This window comes from Triticum aestivum, chromosome 5D, assembly GCF_018294505.1.
Source record: "Triticum aestivum cultivar Chinese Spring chromosome 5D, IWGSC CS RefSeq v2.1, whole genome shotgun sequence".
Classification (NCBI taxonomy): Eukaryota; Viridiplantae; Streptophyta; class Magnoliopsida; order Poales; family Poaceae; genus Triticum; species Triticum aestivum.
Genome location: NC_057808.1, coordinates 267623534 through 267634194, shown reverse-complemented (window position 1 = coordinate 267634194; position 10661 = coordinate 267623534).

The window sequence follows — 10661 nt, the reverse complement described above, 5'->3', positions numbered from 1 at the left end:
TGGTTTTTAAATTCTAGTGAATCAAAAACTTGTATGAAATTCATGAAACTTGGCATGCTATCATAAAGCGGCATGAACATGCCGTGGTAAATTTTTTGTCCCATTTGGGGCAGGTTTGGGTATATGCTTCTCACAAACCGGAGCTTCTCACAACAAGCATGATGGTTTTCGGTAGGGAACGTCCCACCTTTGGGGATGAAACGATATCCATTGACTCTTATTGCTTTCAATTTTTTTCTCGTTTCTAAATAGAACAATTGGAGTGTTGTGTGATTTTTTGGGGTTCGTTTGGACATTTTTATGCATTAACTGAGTTTTCAATGCATTTATGTGCATAATTCAAATTTGAACTACATGCACATGCTCCAGTGCATATAAATTGGTTGAAAAATAAAATCTTTGTCCTTGGGTGCATGCTTAGGTCCCATGCAAGAAATGGGAATGAATTTTAAACACCACGACACCATTGATTGGCGGCAAAACATTGAGATGTCTGGTCTTTAAATTCTAGTAAATCCAAAACTCGTCTGAAATTCATGAAACTTGGCATGCTATCATGGAGCGGCATCAACTAGTCATGGTAAAAAATTTGTCCCATTTGGGGCAGGTTTGGGTATATGCTTCTCACAAACCGGAGCTTCTCACAACAAGCATGATGGTTTTCGGTAGGGAACATCCCACCTTTGGGGATGAAACAATATCCATTTCCTCTTATTGCTTTCAAATTTTTTCTCGTGTCAACCTAGAACAACAGGAGTGTTGTGTGAATTTTTGAGATTTTTCGGGGTTCGTTTGGACATTTTTATGCATTCACTGAGTTTTCAATGCATTTTATGTGCATAATTCAAATTTTAACTACATGCACATGCTCCAGTGCATATAAGTTGGTTGAAAAATCAAAAATGTGTCCTTGGGTGCATGCTTAGGTGCCATGCAAGAAAGGGGAATGAATTTCAAGCACCGGGGCACCGTTGATTGCCGGCAAAACATTGAAATGCCTGGTTTTCAAATTCTAGTAAATCCAAAACTCGTCTGAAATTCATGAAACTTGGCATGCTATCATGGAGCGGCATCAACATGCCATTGTACAAATTTTGTCCCATTTGGGGCAGGTTTGGGTATATGCTTCTCACAAACCGGAGCTCCTCACAACAAGCATGATGGTTTTCGGTAGGGAACGTCCCACTTTGGGGACGAAACGATATCCATTGCCTCTTACTGCTTTCAAAAAAAATTATCATGTCAACATAGAATAACAGGAGTGTTGTGTGATTTTTTGTAATTTTTTGGGGTTTGTTTGGACTTTTTATGCATTAACTGAGTTTTCAATGCATTTAAGTGCAAAATTCAAATTTGAACTACATGCACATGGTCCAGTGCATATAAATTTGTTGAAAAATCAAATCTGTGTCCTTGGGTGCATGCTTAGGTGCCATGCAAGAAATGGGAAGGAATTTCAAACACCGGGGCACCGTTGATTGCCGACAAAACATTGAGATGCCTGGTTTTTAAATTCTAGTAAAACCAAAACATGTCTAAAATTCATGAAACTTGGCATGCTATCATGGAGCGGCATCAACATGCCGTGGTACAAATTTTGTCCCATTTGGGGCAGGTTTGGGTATATGGTTCTCACAAACCGGAGCTTCTCACAACAAGCATGATGGTTTTCGGAAGGGAACGTCACACCTTTGGGGACGAAACGATATCCATTGCCTCTTATTGCTTTCAATTTTTTTTCTCGTGTCAACATAGAACAACAGGAGTGTTGTGTGAATTTTTGTGATTTTTCGGGGTTCGTTTGGACATTTTTATGCATTAACTGAGTTTTCAATGCATTTTATGTGCATAATTCAAATTTGAACTACAAGCACATGCTCAAGTGCATATAAATTGGTAGAAAAATCAAATATGTGTCCTTGGGTGCATGCTAAGGTCCCATGCAAGAAATGGGAATGAATTTCAAACACCGGGGTGATAACCCACAAGTATAGGGGATCGCAACAGTTTTTGAGGGTAGAGTATTCAACCCAAATTTATTGATTCGACACAAGGGGAGCCAAAGAATATTCTCAAGTATTAGCAGTTGAGTTGTCAATTCAACCAGACCTGGATAACTTAGTATCTGCAGCAAAGTATTTAGTAGCAAGGTAGTATGGAAGTAACGGTAACGGTAGCAAAAGTAATATTTTTGGGTTTTGTAGTGATTGTAACAGTAGCAACGGAAAAGTAAATAAGCGGAGGACAATATGTGAAAAGCTCGTAGGCATTGGATCGGTGATGGAGAATTATGCCGGATGCGGTTCATCATGTAACAGTCATAACATAGGGTGACACAGAACTAGCTCCAATTCATCAATGTAATGTAGGCATGTATTCCGAATATAGTCATACGTGCTTATGGAAAAGAACTTGCATGGCATCTTTTGTCCTAGCCTCCCGTGGCAGCGGGGTCCTAACGGAAACTAAGGGATATTAAGGCCTCCTTTTAATAGAGTACCGGACCAAAGCATTAACACATAGTGAATACATGAACTCCTCAAACTACGGTCATCACCGGGAGTGGTCCCGATTATTGTCACTTCGGGGTTGCTGGATCATTACACATAGTAGGTGACTATAGACTTGCAAGATAGGATCAAGAACTCACATATATTCTTGAAAACATAATAGGTTCAGATCTGAAATCATGGCACTCGGGCCCTAGTGTCAAGCATTAAGCATAGCAAAGTCATAGCAACATCAATCTCAGAACATAGTGGATACTAGGGATAAAACCCTAACAATACTAACTCGATTACATGATAAAACTCATCCAACCCATCACCGTTCAGCAAGCCTACGATGGAATTACTCACGCACGGCGGTGAGCATCATGAAATTGGTGATGGAGGATGGTTGATGATGACGATGGCGATGGATTCCCCTCTCCAGAGCCCCAAACGGACTCCAGATCAGCCCTCCCGAGAGAGTTTAGGGCTTGGCGGCGGCTCCGTATCGTAAAACGCGATGAATCTTTCTCTCTGATTTTTTTCTCCCCGAACACGAACATATGGAGTTGGAGTTGAGGTCGGTGGAGCTCCTGGGGGCCCACGAGGCAGGGGGCGCGCCCCCACCCTCGTGGAAAGTGTGTGGGCCCCCTGGCCTTGATTCTTTCGCCAGTATTTTTCATTATTTCCAAAAATAATCTCCGTGAAGTTTCAAGTCATTCCGAGAACTTTGTTTCTGCACAAAGATAACACGATGGCAATTCTGCTGAAAACAGCGTTAGTCCGGGTTAGTTCCATTCAAATCATGCAAGTTAGAGTCCAAAACAAGGGCAAAAGTGTTTGGAAAAGTGGATACGACGGAGACGTATCAACTCCCCCAAGCTTAAACCTTTGCTTGTCCTCAAGCAATTCAGTTCACAAACTGAAAGTGATAAAGAAAAACTTTTACAAACTCTGTTTGCTCTTGTTGTAAATATATAAAGCCAGGATTCAAGTTTTCAGCAAAGATTATGAACTAACCATATTCACAATAACTCTTAGGTCTCATGTTTACTCATATCAATGGCATAATCAACTAGCGAGCAATAATAATAAATCTCGGATGACAACACTTTCTCAAAACAATCATGATATGATATAACAAGAGGGTGATGACTCAACATAAAAGTAAATAGATAGGCCCTTCGCAGAGGGAAGCAGGAATTTGTAGAGGTGCCAGAGCTCGATTTTTGAAATAGAGATAAATAATATTTTGAGCGGCATACTTTCATTGTCAACATAACAACCAAGAGATGGCGATATCTTCCATGCTACACACATTATAGGCGGTTCCCAAACAGAATGGTAAAGTTTATACTCCCCCTCCACCAACAAACATCAATCCATGGCTTGTCCGAAACAACGGGTGCCTCCAACTAACAACAGTCCTGGGGGAGTTTTGTTTGCAATTATTTTGATTTTATTTGCATAAATCATGGGACTAGGCATCTCGGTGACCAGCCATTTTCTCATGAGTGAGGAGCGGAGTCCACTCCTCTTGAGAATAACCCGCCTAACATGGAAGATACGGACAACCCTAGTTGAAACATGAGCTATTTGAGCATACAAAACAGAATTTCATTTGAAGGTTTAGAGTTTGACACATACAAATTTACTTGGAACGGCAGGTAGATACCGCATATAGGAAGGTATAGTGGACTCATATGTAATAACTTTGGGGTTTAAGGGATTGGATGCACAAGCAGTATTCCCGCTTAGTACTAGTGAAGGCTAGCAAAAGACTAGGAAGCGACCAACTAGAGAGCGACAACAGTCATGAACATGCATTAAAATTAATGAACATTGAGTGCAAGCATGAGTAGGATATAATCCACCATGAACATAAATATCGTGAAGGCTATGTTGATTTGTTTCAACTACATGCATGAACATGTGCCAAGTCAAGTCACTTGAATCATTAAAAGGAGGATACCGCCCCATCATACCACATCACAACCATTTTAATAGCATGTTGGCACGCAAGGTAAACCATTATAAACTCCTAGCTAATTAAGCATGGCATAAGTAACTATAATATCTAATTGTCACTGCAGAAACATGTTTATTCATAATAGGCTGAATCAGGAACGATGAACTACTCATATTTACAAAAACAAGATAGGTCGAGTTCATACCAGCTTCTCCCATCTCAATCAGTCTATCATATATCGTCATAATTGCCTTTCACTTGCACGATCGAACGATGTGAATAATAATAATAGTGCACGTGCATTGGACTAAGCTGGAATCTGCAAGCATTCAATAAACAGGAGAAGACAAGGCAATATGGGCTCTTGGTTAAATCAACAATAATGCATATAAGAGCCACTTCAACATTTTCATTATGGTCTTCTCCGATCGACCCCCAAAGGAAAGGAAAGAAGTAAAAACTATTTACACGGGAAAGCTCCCAACAAGCAAAAGAAGAACAGGAAATATTTTTGGGTTTTCTTTCGATTATTACTACTACAGCAAGAAAAGTAAACTAGCTAAAGGCTACTACTAATTTTTTTGGTTTTTCTTAAGGTTTTTCAAAAACACAATAAAGAAAGCATAAAAAGGAAAATAAACTAGCATGGATATTATAGTGAAAAAGTATGAGCACCGACAACTAGCATGAGTGTGTGAACATAAATGTAATGTCGGTGAGAAATACGTACTCCCGCAAGCTTAGGATTTTGGCCTAAGTTGGTCTATTGCCACGGCTGGCCTTACGGATATCCAAATCTGTAGCTGGGGTCGTACTGAGATGCAGCAGTTATTGCATCGTGGGTTGCAGCTTGGAGGCGAGCTATCTCAGCCCTCCTCTCGTGCTCGTATGCCTCCTTCCTGGTTATGAAATATCTCCCCTTTGCCTGAAAGTCAAAGAAGGTAGAAGCAGGGAGAGCGAAGTGATAGGTGCGTCTTCTGTCAAAGATTAGTCGGTACTGGAGGAATTGATCATTCCTCTCAACAAAATGATGACGAACCATAGCCACATAATCTAAATAAGCAGGAGGCAACTCAATATCATCCTCACGTATGGGTATATTAAGAAAATTAGCTAAACGGGTTGCATAAATTCCACCAAAGAAATCTCCATTAAATCTATTATTATGCAACCTACGTGCAACAATGGCTCCCAAATTATAATGTTTATCTCCTAATATAGCACTCCTGAGAACATTGAGGTCGGGGACACACATGTGACATGCTTCATCCTTACCATTTATGCACCTACCTATGAAGAGAGCAAAATAATGTATAGCAGGAAAATGAATGCTCCTATGGTAGCTTGTGCTATGTCTCTAGATTCCCCCACAGTTATACTAGCAAGAAAATCTCTAAATTCAGATTTGCGAGGTTCACTAGGACTACCCCATTGTGGAAGTTTGCAAGCAGTATTAAAATCCTCTAAGTCCATAGTATAAGAATTTTCATAAAGATCAAACAAGACAGTTTGAGAAATGCGTGACGATGAAAATTCAAACCTCCTCACAAAGTAATCAGTGAGATAGTGGTACTAACGGCACTTATCAGCCTCGAAGCTCACAAGATCAGCGTTACGCACATATGCGTTAAATTCTTACTTAATTCCTGCTCGATCCATGAAGTCCTCTGAAGGCCATTCACAAGCCTGCACTTGACCGTCCCTTGGTGGTTCATCGTCGACATCGTGCATTGCGAGCCTAGGTCCTTGATTCCTTGAAGGGCCACCTTGGTACATTTTCCTAAACATATTTCTTCCTCTGAAAAATTTCTGAAAATTTTAGTAACTTCAAATAAAAGTGAACCAAGCTCAACAAAATTGATAGCAACTACTCCCACAAGTGCCTAGAGACTATATCATGCATTAGAAATACTTGGAACCATATAAATTTGACATGCAAGCTCAAGAACATGGTCACCTAGGCAGCACAAATTTGCAATGAATAAAGCACTAGAACAAAAACTAATTGGACCATTGGAGGAGTCACATACCAAGGAACAATCCCCCAAAGCAGTTTTGTGAGAGGTGCTTTGAGCAAGGAGATCGAAAATCACAGCAAAATGAGCTAGAACTCGTGCTTGAGCTGGTTGGTGATTTTTTTGGGAGGAAGAAGGAGTGTGTGGGTGCAGGAATAAGTGGAGGGGAGCCACCATGGGCCCACGAGGCAGGGGGCGCGCCCAGGGGTGTGGGCGCGCCCTGGACCCTCGTGGCTAGGTGCTTGCTCCCCCTGCTGTGTTCTCAGTGCCAGATATTCTCAAATATTCTAGAAAAAATCATATTTCAATTTCGGGGCATTTGGAGAACTTTTATTTTTGGGGTATTTTTTATTGCACGGATAATTCAGAAAACAGACAGAAAATACTAATTTTACTTTATTTCAACTAAATAACAAAAAGTAAAAGGAGGGTACAGAAGGTTGTGCCTTCTAACTTCATCCATCTCATGCTCATCAAAAGGAATCCACTAACAAGGTTGATCAGGTCTTGTTAACAATCTCATTTCGAATAACATGAAACCCAAGAAATTTCGAATAGCACTATGTTACCTCAACAGGGATATGCACATCCCTGATAATAAGAATATCATATTTCTTCTTGACAGTAGGTAGAGGAAATTCAAAACCTCCAAAAATAATCAATGGAATTTTTCCAATAGAGTTTATACTATGCACTTGAGGTTGTTTCCTCGGAAAGTGTACCGTATGCTCATTGCCATTAACATGAAAAGTGATTATTGCCTTTGTTGCAATCAATAACAGCCCCTGCAGTATTCAAAAAGGGTCTTCCAAGAATAATAGACATACTATCGTCCTCGGGAATATCAAGAATAACAAAGTCCGTTAAAATAGTAACGTTTGCAACCACAACAGGCACATCCTCACAAATGCCGACAGGTATAGCAGTTGATTTATCAGCCATTTGCAAGCAGTAGGTGTCAACTTATTCAAATCAAGTCTACGATATAAAGAGAGGCATAACACTAACACCGGCTCCAAGATCACACAAGACAGTTCTAACATAAGTTCTTTTAATGGAGCATGGTATAGTAGGTACTCCTGGATCTACAAGTTTCTTAGGTATTCCACCCTTAAAAGTATAATTAGCAAGCATGGCGGAAATTTCAGCTTCCGGTATCTTTCTTTTATTTGTAACAATATCTTTCATATACTTAGCATAAGGATTCATTTTGAGCATATCAGTTAAACGCATACGCAAGAAGCACTACAGGAAACATTACATGGCCTTTGGGTAGAAAGCGTCCAAATACTGTCATCATTGCATCGTAGCATTCTCTGCCCAAGTTGAACTGAGCCTTCAGAGCCATTACTTGTGAGATGGCATCCAACTGACAAAGCTCAGTGTGCTCATGGAGCGGACGTTTTGAAGACTCCAACATTTCATTGAAGGCCTTTGCAGATTCCTCCATCTCCTCGTCCGAATCCCGAGCATCATCAAAGTCTTGCACCATGTTTTCCATCCCAGTACCATGCTCGTCGGTGCGACGACGATCCACCTCAGCTCGGTCACGTTGGGCAGACTCACCATGAAATGTCCACACCGTATAATCGGGCGTAAAACCACTCTTCTGCAGGTGTTTGCCCATTTCAGCCTCTGTCCTCTTTTCCCAATTGCCGCACCGTAAACAGGGGCACCAGGTTTTCCTCTGGCCATTTGCAAATGCGGCTCGCACAAACCCCTTGGTTTTTGTGAACCATTCAGTGCTCCATTTGCTCTGACCAGTGTGACCGGTGTACATCCACGCACGATCACTCATCTTGACTTTCAGACCTACTAGACACACAACAAACATATATATATAATTCAGCATGTATATATTCATCAGTTGATCTACTTTGTCAATTTTATTACGTCCATGCAACCTACACTCTAATAGGTAATGATAGGTCCTAATCCCACCCGAGTATGTTTAGATTGGGTTCATTTTCCCATGCTATGCTCCGGATCCTACGCAAAATTTCGGCAGCACCTCCCCGTTGTTCTCCTGATACACGTCTCTGCAATAAACAGAGAGGATGTGTACCCGGAGAACAACAGGGGAGGCACTGACGAAATTTATGCGTCGGATCCGGAGCAAAGCATATGGGAAAACGAACCCAATCTGAACATACTCGGGCTGTCCATGGATAGCGTTGGACAATTCGAAAGAATCAAGGTTATAAATATGCAAATGCATGCATATTTATAACTATGACGCTTTCGAACGGGAGACACATATTGGTTACGCATACTGATGATTCAAGACACATATATAGCTAGCTATCAAGTTTCATCGGAATAGATCAAATAATTAATGGGGGAGGAGGACATGTCATTTGTGCTCACCCACGAACGAAGGGGCAGAGCTCGTCAAACGCACGGCGAGGTCGTCGAACACCAAACCTCGCAGCGATGAAACAACTGCACATTTAAAACTACCCGATCAACACAATTATATATGATGTTTTTCATAACAAAATTGAAAAATATATGACCTAACTAATAATTCACAAATATGTGACCCCGTCGGCCTCTGGAAGGCCAAAGAACACCTTTTCGGGAGGTGTCGGGGGTCGGGGTGTCGTGTCGGTGTCGGGGTGCCGTGTCGGGGTCGGGGTCTCAGGGTCGGGGTGTCGGGTCGGGGTCGGGGTGCCGTGTCGGTGTCGGGGTCGGGGTGTCGGGTCAGGCTCGGGGTCGGGGTGTCGGGGTCGGGGTGTCGGGGTCGGGGTCGGGGTCGGGGTCGGGGTCGGGTCTCGGGGTCGGGGTGTCGGGTCGGGGTGCCGGGTCGGGGTCGGGGTGCCGGGTCGGGGTCGGGGTCGGGGTGTCGGGTCAGGCTCGGGGTCGGGGTGTCGGGATCGGGGTCGGGGTCGGGGTCGGGGTCTCGGGATCGGGGTGTCGGGGGTGTCGTGTCGGGGGTCGGGGTGTCGTGTCGGTGTCGGGGTGCCGTGTCGGGGTCGGGGTGCTGTTTCGGGGTCGGGGGGTCGGGGTGTCGTGTCGGGGTCAGGGGGTCAGGGGGTCGGGTGTCGGGGTGGAGTCGGGGTCGGGTGTCGGGGTGTGGTGTCGGGGTTGGGGGGTCAAGGGGTCTTCTCATTCTTCTACTACTTCTACTTCTTCTCATTCTTCTACTTCTTCTCATCCCCCGTCTTCTACTTCTTTTCTTCTTCTTCTTCTTCTTCTTCTTCTTCTTCTTCTTCTTCTTCTTCTTCTTCTTCTTCTTCTTCTTCTTCTTCTTCTTCTTCTTCTTCTTCTTCTTCTTCTTCTTCTTCTTCTTCTTCTTCTTCTTCTTCTTCTTTCTCCTCCTCCTCCTCCTCCTCTTCTTCTTCTTCTTCTTCTTCTTCTTCCCCCTTCTACTTATTCTACTTTTCGTCTTCTTTTTTCATCTTTTTTCACTTCCTTTAATTATGACTATTTAACTAAAACCTAACACTAGTCTAATATAATCCAATCTAATTAATCTAATCTAGCTAACTATATAACCTAAAATACAAACCTAAACTAATTAAAACTAAACTATTTAAACTAATTAAACCTAAACTAATTAAACTAAATAACCTAAACTAATTAATTCTAAACTGAAAAAACTTAAACTAAAAAACCTTATCTAAACAGAAAAGAAAAACAAAAAAACAGAAAAAATAAATAGGACACAGGGGGGCGGCAGGGGCTCACCATGGGGGGCGGCGACGGGTCGGGGAGGGGGCGGCGACGGGGCGGCAGCAAGGCGGCGCAGCGATGGGGAGGGGATGGGCAGCGATGGGCGGCGCTCCTCGGGGGGCGGTCGACCCGCGGCTGCAGCGGCAGCGGCGGTTGGTCGGGCGTCGGGGGCGGGACGGGCGCGGCGGTACGGGGCTTGGACGACCGCGGCGCGGCTGGCCGACGTGGAAGGAGCGGCGGGGCCGCGATGGAGGTTGGGGAGGGGTGCGGGGCGGCGGGGAGGCCGGCTACGCCGGACGGGGTCGGCGGCGGCACGGGCTGGTGTGGGCGGGGCGATGTGGAAGAGGCGGCGAGGGTGCGGTGGAGGTCGAGGCGGCGAGGGTGCAGTGGAGGTCGGGCCGGGGCGGCGGGGGGCCGGGGCGGGGCGGGCGGCGGCGGCGGCGGGGTGGGAGGAGAGAAGAAGTGAGTAACGGGCGGGGGGGTACGGGCCGTTAGGTAGTGCCCTCTTTGCCG